We start from the raw sequence: 13,387 nt of genomic DNA, 5'->3' as shown, positions 1-13,387 counted from the left end.
GTGAGAACACTCCAGAAGCCAGCCTGTCTCAGATGGAAGTGTCAGTCCTGGTTCCCTGTCCTCTTAAGCTGATCTGCCCTTCTTGCCCGTGCTGCCAGTGGGCCACTGATGGGACAGGTCTGGAGACTCAGCACCGGGGAATCTGAGTCACTGATGGCACAGCTGCAGAAATGGATTTTCTTGGCAGAAGAGACTGTAACAGGCGTGGCTTCAGAGAAAACAAATCCTTTGGCAAAAATGTTACATTGCCATTTTTAAAATGGCGTGTTCTGTCAGAAACACTTCTTCCGAGCACTCTTGCTTACTTCGGATTTAGAGATGTGTCCTTTGATGCAAAGAGCAGACGGAGGTCCTGCCGTTGAGCATCCACCCTTTTGAGGGAAAGGCTATTTTCTAGATCACAGGGTTCAAGCCTGAGTGTCTTCACTGTATGAGAATTAGCTGCCACATGTTGTCCTCCTGAGCCTCCGGCACGTACAGCACTTCCCTGGCTGGAGTGCAGGCACTGGCGGTTCTCTTGGATTGCGAGTCATTCCCTCTTGGCTGTGCAGCCATTCTGTGAAACCACAGGAGCACAGTTTAAAATCAGAAGCCAATGAAACACATCATACCCAGCTATCTGTAGCATGGAATGGTATGTTAGCTCTTCAAAGACAGCCTGGAGCCTCACGGTTGTCCTCTTGAACAGATCCTGCTCTCTGCTAAACATAAAAAGACACTGTGTAAATAGCCTCACTTGCATCAGTCAGTCCACCAGCTGTGGATCTGGCTCCACATGTCTGGTATGTTCTCTACCAGCAGAGATAATGGTATTTAAAGTCACCTTTACTGAGTTTTTTGGCGCTCTGTTGTTTCTCGCTACATATGGCCCTGTTACTGGGTTTTCTTACACTTTCTGTATCTTTTTGGGAGCTGTTTCAAAAGCAAAACCTTGTAGATCTGAGAGCATTAAAGCAAAAGGGTTCATGAACAGGGGCCAGAACAGGCTGTTTCTGACTGTGGTTGCTTATAGCTGGATTCAAAACAAGCTGACACATCAGTTATCTCGTATGCAGTCCCATGGTGCTGGCATCATTTTAAGCTACAATACACAACGCTTGTCTGTGTAAAAGGCCATAATGAAAACAAGAGTGTTGGAAAAAGTAAGGTTATTTACTTTTTATGGGTGTTCCGTCCTGCTTAGTTTAATGAAACACTGTATCCTTATGTAGCTCCAGACAATAAACTAATCTTTAAGCAGTTACAGTTAACGCAAATTAAGCCTAATAGGCAGTTTAATGTAAGTGCCCAATACACTCAACTAGTCAGCACTGCCTGTGCTGGAAAAACTGACCGTTGAACAAGTTATTGGTGTAATCTGAAGTATATGGATTTTATTGTCTAAAGTAGTATCAAGGTCATGTTAGCAGGCATCAAAATTACTTCAGTCTACCAAGTTCTCTGAAACAAACCCATGGACTTTTGAACACTTGAAAGCTGAGTTTCTGAAGGTTTGGATAAATTTGTCTTTTGCTGGAATTTGTTAGATCTGAATAAATCTGACCAAGAAAAGCCCTTTCTGTGCCATTTCATCCGAAGTGGCTCTGTTTCTTATGAGAAGTCCTCTGTGGTATGCTACCATAAGGAGGTACTTGTAATAAAACATATTGGCACCAAGCACTAAGTGTGAATCTGAAAATGGACCAAAGCGGTGGATGCAGTTACAATTTTTGTAAATGAATGATTGGATTTGGAACAAAACCCTTCCAAAGGTGGGGAGACATGCTGTTTCATGGAAGGAGGCTGACACTGCTGAGCAGGCAAGGTCACAATTTAACAAACACCACTTTTTCATTCTCCCTTCTTAATTGCAGAAGTCAGTCAGAGTTCAGCTCTTGCCTGTTAGGCCATGAGGAAAAAGAATTTCCTCTTCGTCCCTTTTACTGGCTTTTTCTCACAGTGTGCGTAAAACTAAGGGGTGATTTTTTTTCTACCTGTTTTAGTAACTGAAGTTACAACAAACAATTCAGGATTGCATATAATAATGATAGCTCAGTGTGTTTAGAATGCTTGCTTTGCCCTGTAGCAGCCTGCACATGTTTCACCCTATGGAGTTTTTCAATCTAAACCTCCTGTTGTGCTCTATAGCTGCTGGGAGCAGAGGAGGGTGCTTGAGTGAGCGAGCAGCAGCCTGGTCCTGCGTTCTCTCTATGCTGGGGAGCAGTGGGCTCTGAAATGGGTCCCAGTAGCCTTTGCCCTGATTTTCAACAGACTGAGCACCTGGTTTGCCTGGTTTAGTGACCCATTTGCCTGTAGGTCGCTGAACTCGCCCAGCCATAGCCATTTTCCTCTGGTCCTCAACCCAGTTCTTGGGGCTGCCAGTCCTCCTCATCTGTTTCCTGCTGGCAGCACTTGGGCAGTTGGACTTTTGCACATCTACTTTTCCCCTGTTTGCCCACAATATGGGGCTGGTCTTCGTAGGGCAGCATGGCTCTGGCAGCACAGTCCTGCTCACTGAGAATTAACCCCCCTATGGAATTCCTCAAAACCGGGCTGGGCGCTGCAGAGGTTTCTGTGCATGTGAGAGTCCTCGCGGGGTGCGTTGCTGGACTCTCAGTACCTCCCAGCTTGGCTAAAGAGCTTTGCTGGTTTTTGTGGGCGTGAAACCGTGTCTTGGTTCACAGTTCTGTGGTGTCTTTTACTTTCCAAAGACAAATACTCTCCTTTTCTTCTCCTCTGCAGATTTGCAGTCTGCCTTCAAGAAAAGTACTTCTCCTTGCAGCTTTTCTTTATTAAACTGAGGAAAAAGAACAATCCTCCAAAACCAAAGCACTGTCATTTATTGGCAGCAGGCTAACTGGGCGGCAAGCACAAATCCTGTCTTGACTACACCATGTCATTTGGAAACATCATTATAATACTCCATATTTCATGCAGCGGTATTTCCTCAGGGTCCTAGCTCTGGAAAACCTCTGGTTACTGGACACTCACCAAGTTGTTAATAGAGAGTTTGGAAGCAGTCCTCAGATGTGGCAAGATTTATAAACACGTATTAGCTATCTTCTTGCTTCTTCCTGGATCCACAATCACATATTTGGAAGAAAGTTTACATTTTCTGCTAAATTAGGGCCCAAAGGCCCAGACCTACCCATACTTTCTAGCAGGCTTATTTCTGATAGCTGTGTTCCCAGAAGTAGGCACAGAGAATGTAAAAAAACTATTTCCAAGATTAGCCTGTTAGCCGGAAACATCCCAAGAGTAATTTGCCTAGAGGGGTGGGTGGTGAACATATTCTTGCTGCTCTTAGTTCTCCCCCATTGCTGCTATTTGAGGTTTCTCTTTTATTTTTTAATAGCTTTTATTTTCAGATGCTTTTCTGGCTAGCTGTCTTTGCATGTGTCAGACTCCTGGGACCCTGGATTCTTTGAACTGCAAGAAATATAAACTGTAATTCTCTCACTCTCTCTTTTTTTTTTTTTTAAAAAAAAAGGTATCTTGAAGTGTCTGTCTGTGTATCTTCAAAATGGCACCTCTCTAATCTGATCCTTTCATTGCTGCTGGTGCATAACACCTTGTGTTTTCTCACTTTTCTACCCTGTTACTACAGTGTCTTGCTGCTCAGGTACAGCCCCTGTGAAGGCAGAAAGATACGGCTCTTCTGAAACTCAGCTCTGCAGTGAAATAGCAAAGCATCACATGCATTGATAGTGGTGGTGGCAGGGAAGTTCCTGTATTGTATAATAGATGTTAACGCTACAAATCAGCCAGGTTCTGAATTTGTGTTCTTTCAGAGGACTGCATTCACAGAAAAGCCCGCAGTCACCTTTTCAGACCTGGTTACGGGATCCGTGCTGTTGCTAATTCTATTATGCTTCAGGAACGAAATTGCTGTGATTTAGAAAGGTTACTTTCTTTATATGAGCTGAATTGTTGACAGCAGCAGCGTTGCTCGTGAAAAGCCACATCCCATCAAAGCTGTACTTTGCCTAAAGCAGCAAGCGTGCCTCGATACTGTCAATAACCCACTTCCTGTGGCCCTATTAATTTGCAGGCAGAAAAGGGTGATATTTAGGAAAAAGATGCTCTTTAGCATGTAGGACTATTAGCGTAATAAAGGAGAGTTGGTGTATCTCCAGCCTGCTCCCTCTGACCAAGGGCTTCCTCAGAAGCGAAGCTGTGAGGACTTCTGAGTGAGAGCACACACCCTTCCTGGAGGAGCTCACTCTCTCAGCTGGGGCATGGGGTAGCCAGAAGTGCCTGGCCGCACGGTGCTGTGCTGTCACATCTGCATGCTGATGTCCTTGTCACTGGTGTAAATCAGGAGTGACTTCAGTCAAGCCACAGAAGCAGGCTTTTATCACACACAGCCGAGAGAAATAGGACTAAATGAGAGAATTGGGATAAATTATACTTCTTTTGTGAAATGCCGTTACTGCTGAAGTCGTTGGCAGAACGCTTTTTTATTTCTATGGCCTCTATTTTATACCTATGGTTGTTTTGATATATCTGAAAATGAAATAAAAACTGCAACAGCCACTTCAAATATGTGAGAGGCTTGAGATGAATGTGTAAAATTGGGGAAATAGCAGGAAATTGGTTTGGCTGCTGTATAGGTTAGCCATCCTTGCCAGAGACACTGGAAAAGACCTGATGGCATCGCTACACTGGGCTGGCATTAGGATGGCTGGAGGGCTGAGCAGGGATGTAGGGAGCCTCCCCCAGCAATGCCTGCATCCCACTGCCTGGCCAGAAGAGGGTTAAGGGCTGCCTGTCTGCTCTGTCGTTCAGAGGGATTTGCAGGAAAAAGGTGTGTCATCTTGTTCAGGAAACCAGAAGACACAAAGGGATATGCCTTTGGGCATTTGCTGCTTTGGTCATAGGAAAAAGCTGTGTTTTATGTTACTTGGGCATTATCTTTGGCCAAGTAAGTCATGCCCAGAGGAAAAGGGCCAGTGTAGACTTTGAGGTGAGAGCATGCTGAGATTTTCCTAGACAGGTTAATCTTCCCAATTTGTAGTGTCTTTGAAAGCAGCTTTGCTACTGGACCATGAGCTGTTGCGTGGGAACTGAACATACTTGGATAATCCAGGTGCCAGCTCAGTTTTTTTTTTAATTGTAAATTGATGAGGCCACTGATTTGTTACAAGCATCAGAATTTGGAGGGATTTTAAGTGTGGGAGTCTGCTCTAAGATCTGGCATCCTTACGTCTGACCATGTAAGGTTTTACATTGTTAATTTAGCGACACAAAGCTGCGACACAATGCTACTTGGCCTTTTTCTAGCAGCGTTCAATAGTGGTCATTTTGACTGTCATCTTTTTTTTTGAAGATCAATACGTTTTGCCTGCTTTTTAGGAAAGTGAACAGTTCAGCCAAACTTACAAAGACAGTCACCTGGTATAAGCCTGGGGACCCAGTCACGCTTTTCCAAGTACAGGAAGGAAGCTGTTGCTTGGCAGAACCGGAGCATAAACAAAGAAAGAAACAGTGGGAATGTGATTACCGGGCACATGAAAAATGACTTTCAAGCAAGTCTTTGTAAGATCAAGAAGCGTTAAGACTGATCCTGTCCGCACTGACCCCAAGCGAGTCACCACTGATCCAAGTCCAGCGAGTGGTACGAGCTAGCAAGAGAGCAACCACCTACCAGTGTGCAGAAATGAGTTTTGTTGTGCCGTTAATCCTGAACTAGACTGTGTAAGGAGGAGTCAGGACATCTTAGAAGGGAGGTATAATAGCTTCCTTCTGGGAAGAAACTTGAGGCTTACTCGTGTTTTGGCGTGGCTGAGATGGCGGAGGTAGATGTGCCATTGCTCACAAATGAGGCAGTGGCAGATCCCCTCTCTGCAATGTCATGCCCTGTGTGGAGCCAGCGACTCTCATGGCTGCCAAGGGCAGACCACAGTCCAAATCTGTTTGTGAGGAGCCTCCAGGTTGCCCTGACATTTAGTGATTTGATACAGAGAAGGGGTTGCTTGGAGCTGCCTCCACATCTATCCATTCAAAAATTCCCCATCCTCTCTCAGAGGTGACCAGCCGCGGGCACTGCTGGGTTTGCTGGCGTTGCTGCAAGTGCCAAGCAGCCTGAGCAAGTGCTGAAAGACTGACTTATCTTTGCAGGGCTGGGCAATGAAAATGGGGGAATTATGAACCAAAAGAAGCATGGGGCTGGAAGGGACCTGCAGAGACCATCCAGTCTTTTTCTTGGACAGAACTGTTCCTGGCAGCTCCCTGTCTCATGTGCCCTGGAGAATCCTCCATGCCTTCACAACTGGCATGGCCTCAGGGTGTCCTTCCAAGCCAGGAGCCTGCCTGCATCTCCTCTGCTCGATGGAGACCCCAGACTGCTTGCAGTGCCTGTTGCTTGTGAGCCTTTCTCTTCAAATTCATCCCAATTTTTTCTCTCAACTCATAGTACCCAACCACAGAGGGCTCCTTTAATAACTGTCTGAAAGTGAGAGAAACACTCTTGCCTGGACACTGGCTCCCAGACTCCAAATGCACTGGGTGGATTTACCATGCCCCCCGCCCAGACCAACTCTGGTACATACAGTAAAAAAAAGTTACTTTCCCCTCTGTGTTGTCAACTGCCAGAATTTACTGCAGGATTTCTCTGCCCTCTTTAATGAGGCTGGACTTTTTTCTACACACAGTGTGCACCCCGCTTGGCTCCGCGCCTGCGTGGTTACCCCAAGACACGTAGGCAGTGTGTCTGGGTGCCCTGGTTCTCCCATCCCCTGGCGGGAGAGGGGCTGTGGACCCCTGGCCTTGGCTCCTTGCGCGAGGCCCCGCCAAGGTGTGTCGCTTCCTCTAAGGCGGCGGTGGCATGGGGATTGCGGCGGTGTTCGTGCTGCCTGACACGTGAGCGTTGCCTCCCACGAGGATTTCAGCAGCTTCCCGTAGCGACGGTGTCTCTGATAGCTGGAATTTCTGATCTAATGAAAGATCTTCACGTCTCAGCAGATGCTGTGGCTTCAGCAAACTGTGGACTGTCAGGTGTGGAAGGTGTTTTTTATGAATACATTTTAAGCATTGTTTGCACAGTACTTTGAAGGAGTAAGGTACCTTGGAAATGCTGGCTTCTTATTGTCACTATTATCACTGTCATCTTAATTTTCTGTCATTTTGAATATCAATTATTCATAAGAAATCAGCGCAACAAGTGGGAGTTCTTCCAGCGCTTTTTAGTCCCTATTATTTTCAGTCACATCGTGCCAGATGTCTTGGAGGGATCCGATCTGACACAAACCCAGACGAGTCACTGTACAACTGTGTACGAGAAGACCCAGGCTGACACACTGCCGCTGGTGGCACCAGCAGATGTACACGTTACTTGCAAAACTCTTCCTTTGCTGTGGGAGCACGAGGGCCAGGGAGGAGCGCGTGCTGCGGAGAACAGCAGTAACACAAATAGCCTTGGGAGCAAGCTTTGGCTGAGGTGTGCGTTTTGCGTTTCTTACTTAATTTAGCAATATCGGGAAAACCCACGACAGAAAAACATCTGGGTATTTTCCAAATGCTGAATGATGTGGGGAGAAGCAGCAGGGCTGTGATTAAGCATGCCTGCCTACTGAAATATGTGTACGATCTCTACGAGGTACTGTAACTAGCAACATCTGTAGGACTATTTTTAAAGCTATAGCAGTAATGCTGTGCTGGCATATCTGATGTCTGCGCCTGTGCTTGGCAAACCTGCCTCTGCATGGCAGGTTTAGGTTCTGTGCAGCTTAGGAAATGATGCTTTTACTGTGCTCAGCTGCCTCGGCTGAGAAATGTTTGTCAGACTCGGGTGTATCTGAGCCCTGTGCAGAACACGCAGAGTGATTACCACCACCACCAGCCCACTGTTGCAAGGATTTACTTTATTCCTTGCAGATTAGTTACAGAAAAGAGTGAACTGTTTTGGGTTTTTTTGCCTTCTGATTGCACAATGATTCTGTGTGCCAAGAAGCCACTAAAAAGAAACAGAAAGAGTGTGAGAGATTATGTGTGACGGGAATTGAGTCTGTCACTGAGCTGCAGATTATTTATTGCTGGTGCGCTTTGATGTGTGGCTGCAACTGGCTCGAATTTCTTTGGTGCTGCCCAGCTGCTTTGATCAGCAATGAAACGGTTAATAGTGCTGACTATGAAATTATTGTCGATGGGCACTGAGGTTTAAACTTCCCCTGACAGACCGTGGCAGATCGCACCCATCGGGACTATTGTTTCGGGCTTTCTTTGGACATATTGCTGGGTTGAATCCCACTGCGCTGCTTTTCAGGGTTTTCTTCCACAGTCCCCGTGGTTAGAGAGTCGCTCTGATTTTCCAGGCGAGAGCTGGGATCGCAGACAGTGTGCGGGCAGCGTGTGGGAGGTGTGTTTCATTGCCATGTGCCCCCGGAGCAGAGGCTTTGCGTGCGAGTGTCTTCTCTGGGTCCTGTGCTGATCTGCAGCTCGGAGGAGCGTAGCATCCAGGAGGGGAGCAGAAAGCCGCTGTGCACGTAGCAGGTAGCGAGGATCTGGGGTAGGGATGGTGGCTCCGCATGCAGATCTCGCATGGGAGAGGAGAGTGATTGCCGTCTGAGACAGCGAGCTCTGCGGTGAGTGTCCTTTCCTGCTCCTTCCCCGAGACTGATCCCAGCCTTCCTGCTTTCCTGTAGCTCTTTAAAATATCCTCTCGTGTAGACTGTTTACTCCATTCAATCTCTCCTTTTTTACCTGCCCTCCTCTTCTCCCCTCATCTCTTTCTCCTCCTTTCGGTCTCTCCTTTCTTTGTTTCCCTCCCCGTGCCTCTGAGGCTGGACAAAGTCTCATGCAAATGCAGTGGGTTCTTTGAATGTTTGTAGCTTCATGCTTTGGGAACTGTTGACTGGCAGGAATTGTCTGTAATGGGTTTAGAAGTACCTGAACACGCTATTTGCATTTCTGCCTGTCTGCTCAAAAATGCCGGCACTCAGCTCCCTGGAGGCTTGAATTCTGCTGGAAGCAGCTGTGACAGTGGCATCCTGTGATTTGCTTCATCACTTGACGTTTTCAGGAATTTGGTCTGATATAACGAGGTTGGCCATTTTACTGCCCTTCACTGCTGAACAACTTGGGTAACTTCTGGCATACGTAAAGGAATGGAGTCCCCTAGATGTAACTGGCTTTAGTGAAAGCCCACATGAAAGTGTGCCTCCTCCTTATGTTGTTGTTGTTGTTGTTATTATTCAGCAGTCTGTATTGATTTGTGGTATATTTTATTCAGCTAAACTGTGTGTAGAATTAGGAGGTTTAGTGGCCCCTTCAAGATCAGGAGCAAATCCCCTACAAAATTAGGTCTTGCTATGTAAACAAGTAGCACTACTTTTAACTACCATTCTTTAACATTGATATAACCCTGCCCTAGTGCGAATTCAGGTGTGCCAGTATGAACATGCTTATACCCTGTGGGAAAGGAGAACAAGCTATTCCAGTATAGAGCACTTTTATTTGGCTCTGACTATATCCACACTTTCGTTGTATTGGCAGAAATATACCAGCAAACAATACTTGTAATTGAAGTGGGTGAACTGGTACAGAATCGTGTATAGACCAAGTCTTGGTCTGCAGGCTGCCTCAGTAACTCCTTGACAAGCGAGTGTTGAATACGCCATGTATTTATAATCTTGTCCTTGTGACTGGAGGTGCAGTGGAAAGACTGAGTGTTACTGTTGTTATGAGTTCACAATTAAGAAACTAAGATCTGGTCAGTGTGCTTGCAATAAAGTCATGACTGTGAGTCATGTGAGTCATGGCTGTAGTTTATTTTTAAATGAAGTACGTAAGACTTTATTCACTTTCAGACTGGCTGCTGACCTTTGTTTTTATTTGCAGCATATTGGCAATATAAGAGGGCCGTGGCAGAGATGCAAATTCCAGTAATGCTTACTTGGAAGTGCCTTTGAGCTGGCAGGGAAATACAGAGGTGTTCTAGCAATGTTGAAAATCTGGGTCCTGAAAAACCGCTTATGCCAGTGAAAAGTGAGTGCCTGGTGGCTGTGAAATACTTGGCATTCGCATCTGTGGTCGTCTACCTCAGTCACTGGCAGGGCAGGGCGGTCTGGAGATCAACGGGTATAGAGAGAAATTTTTAAAGTCGTATACTATAATCCCAAATATCATGGTTTATTGATGGATTTTTCCCAGTACTGCTGTTAATCTAGATAATCGGTGTGTGCCTTGTAGCAAGAACCATGCAGGAAAGACTCTTGGTGTTTGCAGGAAAAGGAGGAATACGTTTGCTATGGGAAACACTTCATATTCAGGGTGATTGGGGGAAGGCAGTGCCACCACCAGGCTGGGTCTTCTGGACACGAACTGCCTTAACTGCACATGACTGGCAGGTAGCTGGAAACATGGCACCTAACTAAGACTTCTAGCTTTTCTTCTGCCACAGAGTAAATAAGCTGATATGACCCTTGTCTTCTGCAAGATAAGAGGTTATTTCAAGGCAGGTGATGGTGAGGTGAAGGGGTCTGTGGGGAGGAGAAGCTGGTGCCGCTTGGGGACTGCATGGCTTTGCCTGGAGGAACGTGCTTTATTGTGCTGCTTGTTGGCACAGTTACCTTGCTGGGCTGTTGATGGGAATAAATGTTCACAGAACTTAATAGTTTCCTCCTGTGAGTTAGTGTCACCTCTGTCTCATTTAATTCCCACCTTTGCTTATTGGGAGTGCCGTTTCAATGCTGCATTTCTGGACTTCATTACCTTCAGGCTGAGCACTGCTTCAGAAAGAGCTTTTTGAACTGCACAGGGCTTGTTTTGCAGAGCAGGGGGGAGAACTTCTTTGCCCTTTTTTTCCCCCGAGCTCCTTGACTCCCCCTGACTCCAATGATTGTGGCAGGGCTGGCTCACAGGAGTGGGCTGGGGCTCTTGCCTGCAGGCTGGGGCTGCGGCTGGGTGGTGCTGGGGCTGTTGGGGTGGCGCAGGAAGGCAGCAGTTGGTTGGTAAACCTGGCATGTGGCCCTCAGGAACAAGCGACTGACCTTGGACAAATCTGCAGTTGGGCTGTAACCCAGCCTGGCGTCCAGCTCGCCCTGGTCTTTGCTGCTTCTTTCTAGAAGGAAAGTGATCTGTGACGGTCCTGTTGCTGGTTTAGATTATGTATTTCCCTGGGCTGACTCACGGGTTTTGCCTGCTCTCTTCGCATCCGGTAGGAGCCACAGGCTGTCAACAGCTGATCCTTTTCCTTAAAGGGTCCAGCAACATTGGCAGCTTTGGAAGGAGGGGCAGAGGCATGAGACAGGTCCTTGCCTGCAGTTCTTGTCAGCAAGGCTTGCGGTCGGGACAGTTTACGTGAGATTGACAGAAGCAGTATCGGCTCGGCCCCACTCCCACAGGCATCTGCAGAATCCGTTGGTGGCAGTTTTGAAAAGCTCCTTTTTATTGTCTCATCGCCTCTGCTTTTAACCAGCTATGAAATTGTTCATTATAAAACACCCAATCATCCCTACAACAATCGCATCACTGATGTCTGCGGTGATGCGTCGTGAGCTGCGCAGGAGAGATGTCATTAATATCTGTGTTTATACATTTCCCTAAAGATGAAGAGATGACTGCGGTGGAAGATTAGTTTTGCTGAGGAAGACACTGAATGAGCTGACCTGATCAAGGGGAAGACATTAAAACGTTACACTCTTCAGTGTTCTCTGCTTCACTCAGACATTAGCTGGTGTGACCTGTTGCTCTTTAGCAAATATGTTTGGGTCCAAGCACTGCTGGAGACGATTAGAAACCCAATATGCTTTTTGAGGGAGGGGCAATCATTTTGTACATGTTTGTGCAGCTCCCAGCACTTTTGGTTGCTGTGCCAACTGATTGCTAAGGATTGGGCAATAGTATTTATTAATGGCAGCTGGTAGTAGCAGTCTGTGTTTATGCCCTGTAGGGGAATTTGGGGTGTGTGCACAGCCATGGGTTGTTAAAGGTTTTGTACATTTCAGAGGCACCACGAAGTCCATACAGACCATCGAGCCTTCTGCCTTTTTAAGTGCTTCCTTACTTCATTTCAGAGATATTTGTTTATTCATTCTCTTGTTACACTCCCAAACCTTTCAAATCTTTTCCATCTGGGCTCTTAGGTTTATAAACTTGTCTGTGTTTGGAGCTTGTAGGCAGCAACCACTTTGAAGCCTACTTTTGTAATACAGACCAAACAGTTGCCAGAAAGCACCATGGGCTCTTGTTCTCCTCCACTGCCTGCTTACGGCGTTGCAGGTCTCTGAGGTTGCCTCCCTTCTACCAGTTATGCCCAGCCCTGCACTCACTGCTGTAAGTCACCATCGCCCAGCTAAGGAGGCCACAGAACATCCCTGGTTTACGCAGCCTGGGGATCTGGCGCAGCGCAGTTGCTACTGAGCTATTTTCATTTGTCTTGGTTTGTTTCTCTTGAAAAGTCGTAGCATGGCAGCTCTGACTCCTGTTCTGTAAGACACACACAGCTGAAGCCTATCGCGTTTTTTCTGGTGGGGAAAAGATGAGCTGGTCAGCCCTAAGCGGAGCCGAAGTCCGGCCTCATAAAATCTGTCTGTCACCTTTTAGCTGTTCTCCTCGCCACTTCCTTTTTGTAGTGGAGATAATGGGAGTGTTTCCTGCTAACTTCTGTCTCTCTGTGATAAATTGCTGTGGTCTGTATTGGAAAGCTTTGTCTGGCTGCTCTTAGCTCTGCGATAAAGAAAATGCTGCGAATCGGTTGCATTGTGTTTGGCTTCCTTTCAGCCAGGGCCAGTCTGGACGCTGAGGACCTGATCTTCCTCCTGTGCCAGGCCTCAGTTCGTGTTGGTGTGGGAGGCAGGGATTTTTGTTTGTTTGTTTAAAGCCACGTTTACACTTGCGACATGGAGCTGTTGAAGGTCAGTGTGATCCATAAACCTATAACAGGAGCCGGCAGGTGCCCCTTGCAATCCGTATCCTCCTGCGTGCTCTCCTCCCTCCCGTGTGGCAATGCCAGAGCTGGCGTAGACATCCTTGCATTGGTGTGCTGCGTGGTTAGTGCTTGCCTTGCCCTCCCCAGCTGGGAACCCCCAGCTCTCCAGGCAGGCGTGCTTTCAACCCCAGTTGTATTGCCAGTTGTCAGTGCTTGTAGCAAGGAGGGTTTGTAGCCCAGCGGTAGTGGTTTGTTTCAGTTTGGGTTTTTTTGCTTGGATCTTTCCATTCAGTGACCAAAAAAGCCAGTGGCAGTATAGTTTGGCTTTAGTGATGAGAAGAGTCCTCTTTCTGAATTCCAAAGCTTTTGGATTTGTTGCATTTTGTGGAGAGCTGCGTTGTGAGGTTTGCTGTTTGCTGCCCATGAAATGGGGAGCCGGATCCCGTGGGGAGCTAGATCCTGTCTTGGCTTACGCTGGCATCAGCAAGGAGGAATTTCACTGCCACCTTCGCTACTATTTCAGTATAAAAGCAATATAAG

General features: G+C 46.9%; 1 protein-coding gene across 6 annotated transcripts in view; it reads left to right on the top strand.

Moving 5' to 3' along the window:
- OSBPL5 (oxysterol binding protein like 5) overlaps positions 1-13,387 on the top strand; it is a 202,603-nt gene that overhangs the window by 101,049 nt on the left and 88,167 nt on the right. Inside the window, exon 1 of one of the 6 annotated variants that reach the window (XM_075425240.1) lies at positions 8,341-8,561. The exons of the other annotated variants lie outside the window; for them this stretch is intronic. The gene's annotated coding sequence lies outside the window, so the exon portion shown is untranslated. Of the gene's footprint in view, positions 1-8,340; positions 8,562-13,387 lie in introns of those variants that run through there. 6 annotated transcript variants of the gene reach the window in all.

This window comes from Opisthocomus hoazin, chromosome 7, assembly GCF_030867145.1.
Source record: "Opisthocomus hoazin isolate bOpiHoa1 chromosome 7, bOpiHoa1.hap1, whole genome shotgun sequence".
Lineage (NCBI taxonomy): Eukaryota > Metazoa > Chordata > Aves > Opisthocomiformes > Opisthocomidae > Opisthocomus > Opisthocomus hoazin.
The sequence above is the reverse complement of the archived record's forward strand: the minus strand, read 5'-3'. Positions and strand labels throughout refer to the sequence as shown.